Consider the following 16315-nt stretch of genomic DNA (forward strand, 5'->3'; position numbering starts at 1 on the left):
ATTACCTTTGATTAACTCAAATTCCCAAACGTATTTTCCCGTGCAATCGTTTGGAATCATTCCCCCCATCCCCCTCCCCTCCCCCACCCCAGGATGCTAGCATTCCACTAAACACAGCCTGGCAAATGCCATGCTAGGAGGAAGTTCTTCCTTGAATTCAGCCAAAGATTGGCTTCTGGGGCTCTAGAGGGAATGTGCCTGATTCCTTTCCTGTGTGACGACGCTTCGAGCATTGGATCAAGTGTCCTCGAAAGTGTGTCTTTCCTGGTTCTCTTTGCTATTTCCTCGTGTGTCTGATTCCTGTCCAAACTGTGCTGTTAGAGCCCTACCCTGCTGCCTCTGACCCCAGGGATCTCATTCAGGGCCACACGGCTTGGTCAGAATAGACTGCCTCAGCTGGGTGCTCGTCCATTCGTTCCGTAAACACCTGAGCTCCTGGTGCATGTGAGCAGGAAACTGGCGTAGTTGGGAGTGGTAGAAGTAGAGGACATGGTCCTAGCCCTCTGGAAGCGGAGGAGAGACAAGCCCGTGGATCTCATAAAATCAGTTACAAGGTGCTGCTTCCCTGCCCATGGCAGGCCATGCCTTCACCCTGACCTTGGGCTTCTGACATCTTGAAGGTTCATTTCCCCTTTCAGGGAATAATTAAAATGACTGTCTTAGCCACTGAGAACAGCTCAGGCTCTGGGTCAGTCCCGGGTTCTGGATCGGGCAGGGGCCTGTGAGGCAGGGGCGGCTTGTCTTCCTGATGTCAGATTTCAAAATCAGGCCACCCTGGTTTCCCTTAGTAACTCATTATGCGTCTGGCACCTGTGCATTTATCTCAATGTGTTGGCAATTCTGCATTTTAAGCCCATGTGCCTTGTGAGGATTGAGTGCTATGAGTGTAACCAGCATTGTGGCATCAGATGGACTGTGTTCTGTTTTCACTTTCTTTTCTAGGCACTCTCATTCTCTTGTCCACGGTTTTGCAAGCAAATGCATGTTCGCCATGTGTACAATTGAAAGTGCTTTTGCATGGCATCCATTCAGCACACATTTGTTGTAAGCATATTGTGTGCTAAGCCTGCATTAAGCTCTAAGGGTAATTTCTTCTCTATCTTTATTCAGAAGGATGCAGTCTTGTCTTTTTGGTTTCTCTTACTGGAGGAGGTTTTAAAAATTTGTGTATTTCTAAATCACATGGCCACTTGAGTTGATTTTCACTTGGACACAGAATTTGGGCTCAGAGTTGCTGAAGTGAAACTCTTAATTCTTTCTGTGGTTCTGGGGTTGCCCCTACCTACCTCTCAGCCTCATCTTCTCTTCTGCCCACTCCCCTTCTCTGGACTGGTGCCCTTTGTATGTCCTGGACTTGTCCTAGGCTCAGTCTTGGGCATTTGTAGAGAAGAGTCCCTTTGCTTAGAAGATTCCTCACCAGTTCCTCGTGTGTCTGGCTCTTTCTTATCATCAAGTCTTAATTCAAATGTCATTCAGTAAGCTCTCCCAGCCCATGCCGCTGAGTCAGTACCCTAGTCTTTCTCCACCTCATCCGTCTGTTTTGTTGTCTGCATAGGACTTCCCTGAAGTCCTTGTGCCTTTATTCACTAGTTTCTTCTCTTTCTGTCTCTCTGTTAAATGGAAAGCCCTGTGCCAGCAAGGACTGTCCTGTTTTGCTCCCTGTTGTCCTGCCAGCACATGCTAAGTGCTCAATAAATATTTATTAGCATGCATGGATCGAAGAGTGAATGAATGAGTGAATGAGTGCTTCTTAACCCTGTGGAGGTCAGTGTCGTCTGAGTTCACTCTTGCCCTGTCTATTGAAGAGTGTACATTCCCAGGTTCAGAAATGTCATTCGTCTCTTAGATCAGCTCCCCTTTATAGAAGTGGGTTCTCTGGTGAACACTTGATTTCCTTATTGCCAGAATCACCTGTGCTTTCTTGTAGAAAAGTGTAGGAAGTATGTCTGAGTAGAAGAAGGAAAAAACTGCATACGGTGGGATTTTATTTTCCATGATGCTAAAGCAGGGAGGGGTTACTTGCGGAAGTCTGCTCTTCAGACTTGCTGGTATCCACCAGACCCTCCCTGGATAACCATCCCTGAAGCACAAACCAGGCCTCCCCCACGCGGAGCAGAGAGCAATGCTTCATCACTCTTGTTGCTGCTGGCAACTCTCTGCCCTGACTTGTCAACACCAGGGGTCCCTACTTGCCCAGACCCCCCGGGGCCCTAGCAGGACCAGTAAATAGATGAGGAGGTATGAACATGATGCTGAGAGCGGAAGCTCAGGGTAGAGGCACTGCTTGTATATCCAGGTGCTGAAATGTTCCAGAGAAGTGTAGTGATAAGATGCGAGGATGCAGACAGAGACCTGGGCTTTAAAGCCAGACAGCAAGAATTTAAATACTGTTGCTTCCACTTATCAGCTTTGGGCTCACTGCTTGAATCTGTTTGCAGCTCATTTTCTTTGTCTGCAAAGTGAGAGGAGGAGGGGGAGGAGGAGGAGGAACAGTTGGGCTTAGTAACTGCGGAAGAGCTGTGATCTATAAAATATTACTCATTCTTGAACATTAGAGTAAAGATACGTGTATATAAAATCAGCTATGAGGCGATTTGTTTTCACAAATAGTGGGTGTCTCACACTGAGTCATGGGAAGCAGGGATTTACTGAACTGCAAGAGTTGTGTCTGAGGTTCCTTTTGCATCCTGATGCATGCAGGAAGAGAAGGGAGGTCACGGTTAGTTACTAAGCACGTGCTGTATACCCTGGCCCCAAGCATGGCCCTCCAGGCCCATCACTTCATTTACTCCACCTGCCCATTGGAGAGATGGTACGGCATCACTGACTGGACAGATTCTCATCTCGGGATTCTGAGGCAGGAAGAGGTTAAGGGGCTCATCCAAAGTGCCTTTCTTGGCCAGCAAGAGCGGAGCTGGGCTGAGAGCCAGCCTCTCTGATCCCTGCTGTGTCCCTCCACCCTTCCTTGCGTGCTCCTCTTGCCCGTGACTGAAACGCCATCAGCTGCCTGTTTTATCTCAGGGCGGCATCCCACTGGCCCGTCCCTCCTCTCTGCAGTCCTGTGGCACTAGGTTCTCAAAGGGAGAGTTTTGGGGCAGATTGCAGTTGTTCAGTCACTGAGTCGTGTTTGAGCCTTGGTGACCCCATGGACCGCAGCACGCCAGTCCTCCCTGTCCTTCATTATCTCCCAGAGTTTGCTCAGACTCATGTGCATTGATTCAGTGATGCCATCCAACCGTCTCATCCTCTGTTGCCGACTTCTCCTGCCCTCAATCTTTCCCAGCATCAGGGTCTTTTCCAACGAGTCGGCTCTTCACATCAGGTGGCCAAAGTATTGGAGCTTTAGCATCAGCATCAGTCCTTCCACTGAATCTTCAGGGTTGATTCCCTTTAGGATTGGCTGGTTTGATCTCCTTGCTGTCCACGGGACTCTCAAGAGTCTTCTCCAGCCCCACAGTTCTGTATAATTGATGGAGGGAGGGAGGGAGGGATGAATGAGGAAGGAGTTAAGTCTCCAGCGCCCAGCACAACCAAAACACAGAAAACCTGTTGGCTTATGTCTTCTTGGATTTCAAGAGGCACCTTTGGGAAATGACTTGAACCTTGCTTTTAGCAGAACTGTGGTTTCCAGCTGAGCCAGGTATTGCGTGCAAGGCGAGCAGGCTCTGATCTGCTGTGATGACAGATGGAGACTGAGGCTGGCCCCCGCAGTGTCTATAGTGGCCTGGCAGCTGGTGGCACGAGAGGTTCATGAGTGACTTCAATTCAGGCTCAGGCAGAGAGCCACACAAAAGGGGCTGTCCCCAAACTTTAGTGTGTTATCCCAATTCCATATTACTTCTAATAAAGCCGAGAGAAAGTGTTTGAAACTCTCCAGATTTTACACACATGCGCGCGCGCACACACACACACGCACACACACACACACACACACACACACACACACACTTAGCTCCATGCTTTCCCTGGAAGACCTGTAACATTAGGAATAAGCCCCAGAGCTGGGACCTGACTCTCCTGCTCACTTATAGGAACCCTGGGCATGCAATTCTGAACTTGAGCTTCCTCCCTGGAAAACAGGTGTGCCTCGTCACCCTTCCAGGTGCAGGCGCAGTCAGCATACAACGACAGGGTGGGATGGGGGCCAGTAGTCCATCAACAGTAGTAGCTCCTCTCACCCCTGCATCTTACCCATACTCAGCCTGTACCCGCCACCAAAACCCCACAGCTCAGGTGGTGAAGGTGACATTCGAAGAATGGAGGCCTCCTGGTGGGATACTCTGGACCAGGAGGAAGACCCCCCCCCCACACACACACACACTCCCACGCTGGATCTCTCATCCAGGACTTTTCCCACGTCATGTGTGTGCCTGCCGCCCCCTCTGTAGCAGACAATGACTCTCTGCCAGCCTTAACACAGAATGTGGTGTTTGACCCTCTGAGCTTTCGGCCACTTGTCATAGGGAGCTGCTGTACTTGGGGAGGCATGGAAGGCTTGGGCAGCCCTTTGGAGCTGTGCTGAGTCCTGCCAAGGGGGAGAAGGGCAGGAACCCAAGGGCCCTGGGACCCCAGCCATGAGGCAGCGAGGCCTTTTCCTCTGCGTGGGACCCCTGCATATGGACACCTCTCCTTATTGCCTCCTGTGTTGCTGGTGCTTCCCCTCCAGCCATGAGGGACTGGAATAGGTGTTAAGCTTGGGGTCAGGAGATGGGGGTGCAAGGCCAGGCTCTGCCATTCACTGCCTGTGGTCCGTGGCAAGGTGCACATCTTCTTGGAGCCTGACTGAGTCTGCTCTGGACAGTGGGTGTGACACAGGATAACCTGCATGGCGTTATCTCTGCCAGAGCGTGTTCTGCATAGTTAGGACATATTGCTTTGGAAAGGCAGAAACATGGTGGGGCACTTCCTTCTTAATAGCCTTTAGATGACTTGGTGGTGTATTTACATACCATAAACTGCACCCTTTTTAGGTGTATAATTCATGACTTTTGAGTAAATTTGCCAAGTGTGAAGTTGTCACCACAAGACTGTTTTGGACTATGTTCATCATCCTAGCAAGATCTCCCATGCCCACATATAGTTTATCTCAGTCCCACCGCCAGGCAACTTTTCACCTGCTGTCTGTTTCTTGGATTCGTATAGTCTGGATACCACATATTTGATGGAATCATACAATGTGTGGTCCTTGGTTAATGTCCTCTTTCACGTACTTAGCAAATGTTTCCAGGGTTCATTCATGTTCCAGCATGTGTCACTGCTTTATTCCTTTTTGTGGCTAACATCCCATTTAATTAATTAATTAATTTAGTTTCATTTGTCTGACTATGAGTTGATGAACATTTGGGTAGTTTTCAGTTTGGGGCTATTTTTGAATAACCTAGTTTAGTTCACTCACTCAGTCATGTCTGGCTCTTTGCAACCCCATTCTGCAGCACGCCAGGCTCCCCTGTCCATCACCCACTCCCAGAGGTTACTCAAACTCATGTCCATCGAGTTGGTGATGCCATCTGACCCTCTCATCCTTTGTCATCCCCTTCTCCTCCTGCCTTCAGTCTTTCCCAGCGTCTGCATCTTTTCCAATGAGTCAGTTCTTCTCATCAGGTGGCCAAAGTATTGGAGCTTCAGCTTCAGCATCAGTCCTTCCAATGAATATTCAGGACTGATTTCCTTTGGGATTGACTGTTTTGATCTCCTTGCAGTCCAAGAGACGCTCGAGAGTCTTCTCCAGCACCACAATTCAAAAGCATCAGTTCTTCAGCGCTCAGCTTTCTTTATAGTCCAGCTCTCACAGTCATACATGACTGCTGGAAAAACCATAGCTGTGACTAGATGGACCTTTGTCAGCAAAGTAATGTCTCTGCTTTTTAATGTGTTGTCTAGGTTGGACATAGCTTTTCTTCCAAGGAGCAAGTGTCTTTTAATTTCATGGCTGCAGTCACCATCTGCAGTGATTTTGGAACCCAAGAAAATAAAGTTTGTCACTGTTTTCATTGTTTCCCCATCTATTTGCCATGAAGTGATGGGACTGGATTCCATGATCTTTGTTTTTTGAATGTTGAGTTTTAAGTCAGCTTTTTCACTCTCCTCTTTCACTTTCAAGAGGCTTAGTTCCTCTTCACTTTCTGCCATAAGGGTGGTGTCATCTGCATATCTGAGGTTATTGATATTTCTCCTGGCATTCTTGATTCCAGCTTGTGCTTCATCCAGCCTGGCATTTTGCATGATGTACTCTGCATGTAAGTTAAATAAGCAGGGTGACAATATATAGCCTGACGTACTCCTTTCCCAATTTGGAACCAGTCTGTTGTTCCATGATTGGTTCTTACTGCTGCTTCTTGACCTGCATACAGATTTCTCAGGAGGCAGGAAAGGTAGTCTGGTATTTCTGTCTCTTGAAGAATTTTCCACAGTTTGTTGTGATCAACACAGTCAAAGGCTTTGGCGTAATCAATAAAGCAAAAGTGGATGTTTTCCTGGACATCTCTTGCTTTTTCTATGATCCAGTGGATGTTGGCAATTTGATCTCTGGTTCCTCTGCCATTTCTAAATTCAGCTTGAACATCTGGAAATTCATGGTTCACATACTGTTAAAGCTTGGCTTGGAGAATTTTGAGCATTACTTTGCTGGAGTGTTAGATGAGTGTAATTGTTTGGTAGTTTGGACATTCTTTGGCATTGTCTTTCTTTGGGATTGGAATGGAAACTGATATTTTCCAATCCTGTGGCCACTGCTGAGTTTTCCAAATTTGCTGGCATATTGAGTGCAGCACTTTAATAGCAACATCTTTTAGGATTTGAAATAGCTCAACTGGAATTCCATCACCTCCGCTAGCTTTCTTCATAGTGATGCTTCCTAAGGCCCTCTTGACTTTGCATTCCAGGATGTCTGGCTCTAGGTGAGTAATCACACCATCATGATTATCTAGGTCATGAAGATCTTTTTTGTACAGTTCTTCTGTGTATTCTTGCCACCTCTTCTTAATATCTTCTGCTTCTGTTAGGTCCATACCATTTCTGTCCTTTATTGTGCCCATCTTTGCATGGAATATTCCCTTGGTGTCTCTAATTTTCTTGAGGAGATCTCTAGTCTTTCCCATTCTGTTGTTTTCCTCTATTACTTTCCATTGATCACTGAGGAAGGCTTTCTTATCTCTCCTTGCTGTTGGAACTCTGCGTTCAGATGGGGTTTGAATAACCTAGGGGTTTTGCAAAGGCTGAGTTTTATGTTAACCTTTTTGACAAGCTGGCAAACGTTCCCAATGTGGCTAAACTGTTTTACATTCCTGCCAGAAAAATATGAGTTCCATTTCTCTGTATTCCTTTCTTTTTTTTTTTAGCAGATGCTCTTGATTTATTCAGACTGGCTAGGAATATACTTTTTATGGGTCTATCTTAAGGAGTTACTCCAAATATTATTTTTTATACTAATTAACAAGAAAGTGACAAGATAGAAAAAATTATACTTGAAGAATAGTACATTTTTAGGAGTCAAAGTTCAACAAAAATTCTTGAATATGTATGAGTGATATTGTGATTTTGATATGTTGACAGAAAAGACTATATACATTTTTGATGGGACGAGTACACATTTTGGTTTCTCTGGTCCCAGTGTGATTGCTTGTCTTGGTGTAATTATTTTTTTTAATTTATTCATTTTAATTGGAGGCTAATTACTTTAAAATATTGTGGTGGTTTTTGCTATACATTGACATGAATCAACCAGGGGTGTACATGTGTCCCTGGGTCCTGAATCCCCCCTGCCACCTCCTTCCCCGTTCCATCCCTCTGGGTTGTCCCAGTACACCGGCTTTGAGTGCCCTGCATCATGCATCAAACTTGGACTGGTCATCTATTTCATATGTGTTTTTGAAGATACTTATTATTGTCTATCATTTTGATTAGGGCATCCTCGTGGGTGCACCCTTGTGGGCATGAAGTGGCATCTCATTTTGTTTTAATTTGCACTTTAATGAAGAATAGTTCTAAGTAAGTTTGGGATACATTGGGTTAGACAGAGCTATTGTTAGTTGCTCAGTCACATCCAACTCTTTTTGACCCCATGGACTGTACCCTGCCAACCTCCTCTGTCCATGGAATTCTCCAGGCAAGAATATGTGACTGGGTAGCCATTCCCTTCTCCAGGGGATCTTCTGACCCAGGGATTGAACCCTGTCTCCTGCATTGCAGGCAGATTCCTTACCATCTGAGCCACCAGGGAAGCCCAGACAGACAGAGCTATAGAGATGCCTTTATTGCAGGACTTCTCAGAGCCTTTAATATTCTAATGAGCATAGGGACAGTCTAAAGAGGGCTATAGTATGTAGTCATTCCTCAGTGAGGTCCCTGTATGACCTCAGGGAGCCATACAGGATTAGTTTTCTTTGGGAAGCATTAGCCTAGGACGGAGGTCAGAAAACCATGGACCAAATCCATCTGCTGCCTGTTTTTGTAAATAAAGTTTTACTGGAAGACAGCCATAGTATTTGTTTACAAATTGTCTCTGGCTGCTTTCACACAGCAAGGGTAGAGTTGAATAGTTGGGACAGAGACCATACGCCTTGTGAAGCCTAAATCAGTACTGTCTGGCATTTTATATAGAAACGGTTAGTGTACCAGGCATTTCTAGGTCAGAGGTCAGCATAGATGCTCACTGCATCTTCAGGGGGAAGAAGGTTCTTGGCTTACAGGTACTGACCAAGGAAGCACTTGGTAAGGCTCCGTATTATTTGAGCTGGTGCTTGAAGGACAGGCAGAATCGTGAAGGCGTGTGAGAACTGAGAGGGACATTGCTGGCAGAGAGAACTGCGGGATGGATCCTGGGGAAGGGAGAAGTGCAGGGTGTGTTCAGGACTGGAGGGGACGTCCACATGACCGGGGAGGAGGGTTTCTGCAGCCACAGAGGAAATTGGTGCGGGAACTCCACACCTTACAGACCAGCTTCGTTGCCTTGTTGTAGTCCCTGAGTGATACTTTTCTGGTCCATCTTCCCAAGACAGGGCTGTGGGTCCGAGCTCTATCTCAAGTTGAGCACTTGTGGCTTCAGCCTCTGCCTTTCTGGGCGTGTTGTTTCCCTGAGCCATGGTTTTCCCATCTGTAAAGTGGAATCGTGGTTGCGCTGACCTCAGTGAGCAGGAAGGAAATGCCAGCTGTCCCTGTCCTTGTCATCACCTGTCTCCTCCCTGAGGGCAAAGGTCACCTGCCTCCCTCATCACCGCAGCCCCTGTTCTTAGGGCACTGAGCAGCCAGCAGGTAACACTCGGTCATTCTCCCGAGGGAATGCGTGATGCGGAGGCCTGAGTTTCCTTCCAGGAGGGTCCTTGCCCTGAGTCCCCAGCTCGGTTTGGTGCCTAGACTGAGGGCCCCTGCAGGAGCAGACCCCTGACGTGGGGAGAGTTGATGCCCTGCACTGGGCCAGGGAGGTGAGAGCAGGACCCCGAGGGGGCAGGGAAGGCGCATTTGTTTGGGCTGTTTTTTTGTTTGTTTGTTGCTTTGGGAGACCAGAGAGGAGGCCTGAGTTAGGCTATTTATAGCTTGGCCCCTCAGTGCCAGTATTTAGGGCGGTCTCCGTGTCCCCGGCAGCGCTCCCGTCCATGACAGGTTAAAGAAAGCTGAAGTGTAAGCCGGTTATGTGCTGGACATTAGGATGAGCACCCCCCACCACCAGCTGGGGGCCTGTTCCCACACCACCCACCCCGGGCTCTCTGCCGTGGTGGGAGAGGGGTCTGCTCCACCTCTGCTTTCTCAGGTCAAACCACTCTCGGGTCTGGAAGCTGGTGTTTGGAAGGGAGGTGCCGGGCGTGGGGTTCTGTACAGACTCAGCCCCTCCGTGTGTAAGGGTGGGCAGGGGACATGGAGAGGGCAATGAGGGTGTTGCAGGATCAGATCTAGACACTTCCTTGAGACCGTGGAGGACAGCGGAGAAGCCTTGAGCAGGCCTCCCCTCTCTGGGGCCAGCTTCTGCCGAGGCTGCGGGCATCATCAGAGGAACCCTGTTTCAGGTCCCAATCTGGGTCAGTTGCTGGGCCATTCTGGACCCCAGTTGCCCCACCTGTAGAATGGGTATAAGAGTGTCTTCCAGAGTGGTTATGTTGCCATGAGAACTGAATGTGTGAGATGTGAGGACCCTTGCGTGGCACCCGCCAGTCACCTCTGCCACCAGCTCCTTCTTGTTCCTTCCTCCGAGAATCTCTTAACAATGATAGTTTGCTTTTAAACTCACCTGTTGGATTCCCCAACTCTTTCCCTCCTCTTCCCTCAGAGATGACATCTCCACCTGTGGACTTTGCCCCTGTTGCCCATCTCAGAGACTTCTACCCGCTCCCTCCTCCCTCGTCCCCCATTCCATCCTGTATTTGAAACTTTTCCCTCCCTCCTGACACTTTCCCATTAAGTCTCCCAGTCGTGCCAACCTGAAAATAAAACAAACGTAAGACAGCTCTGGTACCCTGTGGCTGAGAACTACCAGCCTCCGACCCCGTCGAAGCAGCTTCCCCAAAGAGCCGTCTCAGCAGGTCTCACTTCCCCACCTGCACCACTGTCTGAAGTCTGCCCCACCAGGGCTGAGCAGCTCGCCTTGTTTCTCCCACCTGCCCGGTTCTGAACCCCACAACGCTGTCCCTCTCACCAGGCTGCTGGAAAGCCCTTTCCCTCTGCCTGCAGAGGCCGCCTTCTCCAGGGATGCCCAGCCCTTCTCTGTCCCGTGAAAGGGCTCCTCCATTGTCCTCTCTGCCTGTAAATGATGGGGCTCGGGGTGCCCCCTCTCACTCATTTCTCCGCCTCTGCCTAGTCGACCTCATGCTCTCCCCAGACGCTTGATGGCCAAGGGCTCAGGTCCGATCTCCTGTCTGCATCTCTGTTGTGAGCTTTTGCAGCCAGAGACCCAGCTGCCTCTGGCCCTTGCAGCCACCTGGGGGTTCCACAGGCATCTCAAAATCGCCTTATCTAAAAGACTGACTGACTCTCCACCTCCACCTCCACCCTACTTAACAGTTCACTCCTGCTCAGCTAACGACTCCCCCCGCCACCCCCATGTATCCATTCAGGTACACGCCTGGTGTCAGCCTGGACCACCCACTTCCCTGCTGCCTGCCACCCCCAGGGAGCCACCTGGTGTCCCTGCTGCCCCTCAGCCCCCCTCTTCCCCTCCAGGGTCATTTCCCGACCTTAGTCCAGCCCCTTCCTCTTTATTGTCCGAGTTAACGCAAAAGTTTCCACACCGGGCAGCTTGCTCCATTCCATGCCTACCATCCAGTCTTCCCACTGCAACCAAAGAGAGCTTTCCAAAACATGCCCCTGATGGAGTCTTGCCCCTTTGTAAGAGTCTTCTAGGCTTCCATCACCCTGAGGAGAAGGCACCTGCCCCTCAGCAAGGCTCACCTGCTCATCACTCCAGCCTTGTCCTCGCCCTTGCTTCTCACCCCGCTTCCTGCTGCACACTGAGCCCTTCTCTGGCCTCCCGGAGCCTTCTCTGGCCTCCCGGAGCCCTTCTCCTGGTTCCAGCCTCCCGGCTTTTGCCTTTGGTGGCGTTTCTGCCCCCAAGTGCCTCCCTCTTCTTTATTAATTGTCCTGCTGCTCTCCGGGACCTCCCCACCCCACCCCCACGTCCTGATACTGGCCAGACTTGCAGTGAGGGTCCCCTGCTCTTCGCTGTCCTCACCATCTCCGCACTCGGCTCTGTTCACTGGTCTGTCCTCCCCAGTGGACCGTGAACCCAAGTGTAGCGCAGTACCCGATACGCTGAAGACACCTTAATAAGTGTCATTTGAATAAATTGAGAAATGCACGAAGGATGCATGCCGGGAACTGCTGTTACCCAGCACACGAAGACACATGAAGTAGCTCTGGGGTACATGCCTTTGATCTGTAAAGAGAGGAAGGGGTGATTTTCGTGTCATGGGGGAGTCTGAGGAGCAGGCCCCGTGGGTGAATGTCTGGGCTCTGGAGCCAGGGTCCCTGGGTTCAGATCCCGACGCTGTCACTTGCTCCCAGTGACTTTGGGCAAGTTCCCTGACCACCTGGCATGTCAGTGTCCCCATCTTTGCAATGATGATAACAACTGTACCTTCCTCAATGGTTAGGAGGGTAAGGTGAGTTCCTGCTTGAAGACCAGTGGAGACACAGACCTAGAGAACAGACGTGTGGACATGGCGGTGGGGAGAAGGAGAGGGTGGGACAAATTGAGTGAATAGCATTGAAACATAGACAGTACTGTGTGTAAAATTAGATAACCGGTGGAAATCTGCTATATGATGCCAGAAGCTCAAATCCCACCTAGAAGGGTGGATGGGGTGGGAGGTGGGTGTGAGCTTCAGGAGGGAGGGGACATATGTTTACCTATGGCTGATTTATGTTGGTGTATGGTAGAAGCTAAACAATATTATAAAGCAGTTATCCTCCAATTAAAAATAAATACGTGTTAAAAAAAAACAAAACACTAAGAAGAAATACAACAACAAAAAGAAAACCCATGGAAAGGGGTGATGTCCCTTCCCCGAGGTCACACAGCTGGTCAGGGCCAGAGCTGGGTTTCAAGCCCAGGCATTTCTGTATGTGCTGAGGGCTGAAGAAGCAGAGACATCACACCTCCAAGTGCTGGGTGGAAATCTCCAGACATACTCTTAAAGGCCTGAAAAAAATGCCACGTGAGGAACCTGCTTTCCTGCCTGGCTCGTAGTAGGTGCATATTATAACCCCGGTCAATGAATGCCTCCAAAGGGCCCCATGCAGTCTTCAGCATCTCCTGTCCCCCGAACAGTGTTGGGAGGTCTGTTCCCGGGTCCTTTTTGGCCAGGGTGTTGGCAGCAGACTCTTCTTTATTCAGACTGTTCTTCTGTCCCAGTACTTCATGGGGGAGGGTCATTAAGAACGTTTTTTTTTTTTCCCCCAGGAAGAGCTGTGCCTTCTCCAAGTCTCCAGAGTTGAGTGTCCCAGCCCCCAGGCTCTCAAAGGCTGCCCTTGTGGGTTTGAAAACAACCCCACAGCCCTGCAGGCCGAGAACCTGGCCCCCCGAGCCTCCTTTCTGTAGAAACTCGGGCCTATTGCTAGTTAGAGTCAGCGCCGGTAAAACCTAAAGAAAATAGTTAGAGGATGTTTTCAAATAGTGTCTGGTGGAACAAAAGAGCCATTCATCCCGTGTAGCTTTTAGTAATGTGCTTCCCATTCTGGGAACTAGATTGTTCAATTAAGCGAGAGGGCGCTGAAGCCGGCTGCATGACTCGAAAGTGTGCAGTCTCCAAAATGTGGCAGAGGGGGCCTGCGCCAGCTCGCTCCTGGCAGGTCTAACCCCTTCTTTGTCCCTGGGTCCCCGCGCTGTTTCCAGTTTTCAGACACTCTGTTCAGAAAAACCTCAGTCAGAGGGCATGTGCGTGTGTGCATGCAACCCTGCTAGATCTGAGTCCTCGGTACCCCAGGCATCTCCCTCTGCCTCGGCCACTTTCTCTTCTACTCCAGGTTGTCCTTTCCCATTCGCTGGCTGATGGATGTTCCGGAAGCTTTCAGGGCCTGGGGGTGGGGAGATCGCCTGCAGTATGTCAGGTGATAGTATGCATTCTTGGCTACGAGGCTCTTGGTCTGGAGACAAGGAAGTCGGTGAGCACCCTCAAGTTCCTGCAGAATTTTGGGGGTGAGCGGGCACAGCAGGGTATTGCTCTGTTCTGGGGAGACAGTGCATCCCTTCAGTAACTTCTCAGAGGACCCCAACTCCCTCTTCAAGTAGTAATAGTGGTAGTGAAAGTCACTCAGTCATGTCCGACTCTTTGCGACTTCTTGGACTGTAGCCCGTCATTCTCCTCTGTCCATAGAATTCTGGACAGAGTATTCCAGGCAAGAAAACTGGAATGGGTTGCCATTCCCTTCTCCAGGGGATCTTCCTGCATTGCAGGCAGATTCTTTACTGTCTAAGGCAATAGAGAAGCCCCCCTCCCTTTTGTTCTCTCTCTCTCTCTCTCAAAAAAAAAAAAAAAACCCTTGTTGTTTCTAAGTCATTCCTTCATTACCAGGAAATTCTACTTCTGCAGTGATGGCCAAGCCTTGCCCTTCATGAGCAATCCTTGGGGAAATGTAGCAAAACGCAAGCTTCCTCAGAACCATTCCGTAAGGATTCAGATTTGATGGGTCCAGGATGGGACCCAGGGATTTTTATGTTTTTGGCAGGCATCCCACAAGGACCATGCTCTGGGTCTTGCTGCTCGGTTATAAGAATGTGCTCAGTTGCTCAGTTATATCCGACTTTTTGTGACCCCATGGACCATAGCCTGCCAGGCTTCTCTGTCCATGGGATTTCCCAGGCAAGAATACTGGAGTGGGTTGCCATTTCCTTCTCCAGGGTGTTGTAAGAATAGGTATTCCTAAAAGTTTCATTTAATACAGCCCCTCACTTTAAAATGAATTAAAGCCAAAGACTGTTATGAGAAACAAATAAAGAATCCTCATAACGAAGCAGCTGTCTCCTGTCTTTCTCAACTTGCACTTCTTTTTGCCCAGCTCCTCCTAGTACAGGGCAAGAGCTGCACCATCCACACTTCTTTATCCTCAGTATAAATGCAGTGCCTGACACCTAGTATGTGCTCAATAAATGTGTATTTAAGTAGATGTTCTCCTTTCTGGCTATCAGTCTAGTGAGAGCTGGCTTCCTTGAGAGTAAATCCCTGACTGCACGCAGCCCAATTTTGTCTGGGGGCCTGCATGATTTCTCCGGCAGGATTTGGGGCTGGAGGGAGCCTGCAGACCAGCGCTAATTGTTGTCATTGAGTAATTAATGCAGAATCAGGCCCCAAGTGGATTCCCAGGGAGATAGACACTGAGGGAGGCTTTCATGCTTGGTGGGGTGGGAGCTGCTTTTCTCAGAGGACGTTCCCAGAGTGCCCAGGTGACTGGCGTGGTCCAGTGGGATGACTTGGCAGCCGGAATGGGGTTCATGGAGCGAGTGTGGAGGGGGCTTGTGTTCCTGCCACGGTCCTGCACAATGTAGAGCGTGGCGAGTCTGACTGTGGAGAAACACAAGCCCCAGGATGTGCTGTGAGAGATAGGCCCGTGTCAGCTCTGACAGACAGATGAGTCCCGAGCGAGGCTGTGGCTGGACGCATCGTGTGGCCTGGGCCCCCTGGACACCCCTGCCCCTTGAGGCTTCCTCTGTGTATCTGCCCTGATTTTCACTTCTGGTCTCTGGGCCCCCGTGTTCCCCGAGTACCCCATGCTCTATTTTCTGGCCATTGTTCGTGCTTATCCCTGGACCTGAAATATCTCTACCCACTCCCTCTTCTGGCTAACCTCCGTCATCCTTCAAACTCTAGCTCAAATATCACTTCTTCCACAAAGCTCTCTCTGAGCCCCATGGCAGTAAGGATAGTCTGGGTTGTGCCGCAGTAACAAGGATCTTAGTAGCTTGAGGAAATCGAGTTCTGGTTTTTTTTGTGTGTGTGAATGAATGATTATTTAAATTCTACAGTGCTTTACAACTTTGAAAAGCTTCACACACATGACTTTATATATTCCCGTGTGTGTTAGTCGCTCAGTCGTATCTGACTTCTTGCAATTCCAGGGACTGTGTATCCCACCAGGCTCCTCTGGAGTTTCCCAGGCAAGAATCCTGCAGTGGGTAGCCATTCCCTTCTGCAAGGGATCTTCTCAACCCGGGGATTGAACCTGTGTCTCCTGCATTGCAGGAAGACTCTTTACCATCTGAGCCACCAAGGAAGTCCCATAATAACCCTGTAATAATTTTTTTTAAAGAAGCTCCTACCCTATATTGTCCCTTCCCCCCTTTCCTTCTCCCCACTGGTAACCACTAGTTTGTTCTCTGTATCTGTGAGTCTGCTGCTCTTTGGTTTTATGTACTAGTTGGCTGCATTTTTAGATTCCTCGTACAAGTAACATCATCCAGCAGTTGTCTTCCAGCAGAGTTTCCTTCTTGCTCATAGAGCAGTTCTGACCTAGGGTGGCTGGAGGGCTCACACATTCTCTCATGAACCAGAGCTTCTAGAGGGCCACCTGGACACATGCTTGTGTTAGGACAGCAACACTCATGTGAAGGAACAAGGCAGACCACACCGCCTGGCTCTGAATGCCGCCATCTGAAGGGCTGTGTGTGCCATTGGCCACAGCAAGTCCTCTGGCCAGAGCTGAGCTCAGCAGGAACGTGTCATCACCCCTCACCCCTCAGGGAGGGACCTGGAGTGTTTATGGACGGTCCTGCCATCTCCCGGGACCCCTGAAGTAGGTTCAGTGCTTCCCCTGGACGTCCTCCACATAGCTCTTCCTGTGCTGTTCCATACGCCATCTCTGAACCCCCATCCGGTCCCGTTCACCCCACAGGGTG

At 49.5% G+C, this 16315-nt stretch overlaps 1 protein-coding gene across 1 annotated transcript in view; it reads left to right on the forward strand.

Annotated features, from left to right (window-relative positions):
* The window catches only part of SLC6A11 (solute carrier family 6 member 11), a 126627-nt gene that overhangs the window by 10893 nt on the left and 99419 nt on the right, over positions 1 to 16315 (forward strand). The gene's annotated exons all lie outside the window — the stretch shown is intronic.

The sequence above is a fragment of the Muntiacus reevesi genome, chromosome 4, assembly GCF_963930625.1.
Source record: "Muntiacus reevesi chromosome 4, mMunRee1.1, whole genome shotgun sequence".
NCBI lineage: Eukaryota > Metazoa > Chordata > Mammalia > Artiodactyla > Cervidae > Muntiacus > Muntiacus reevesi.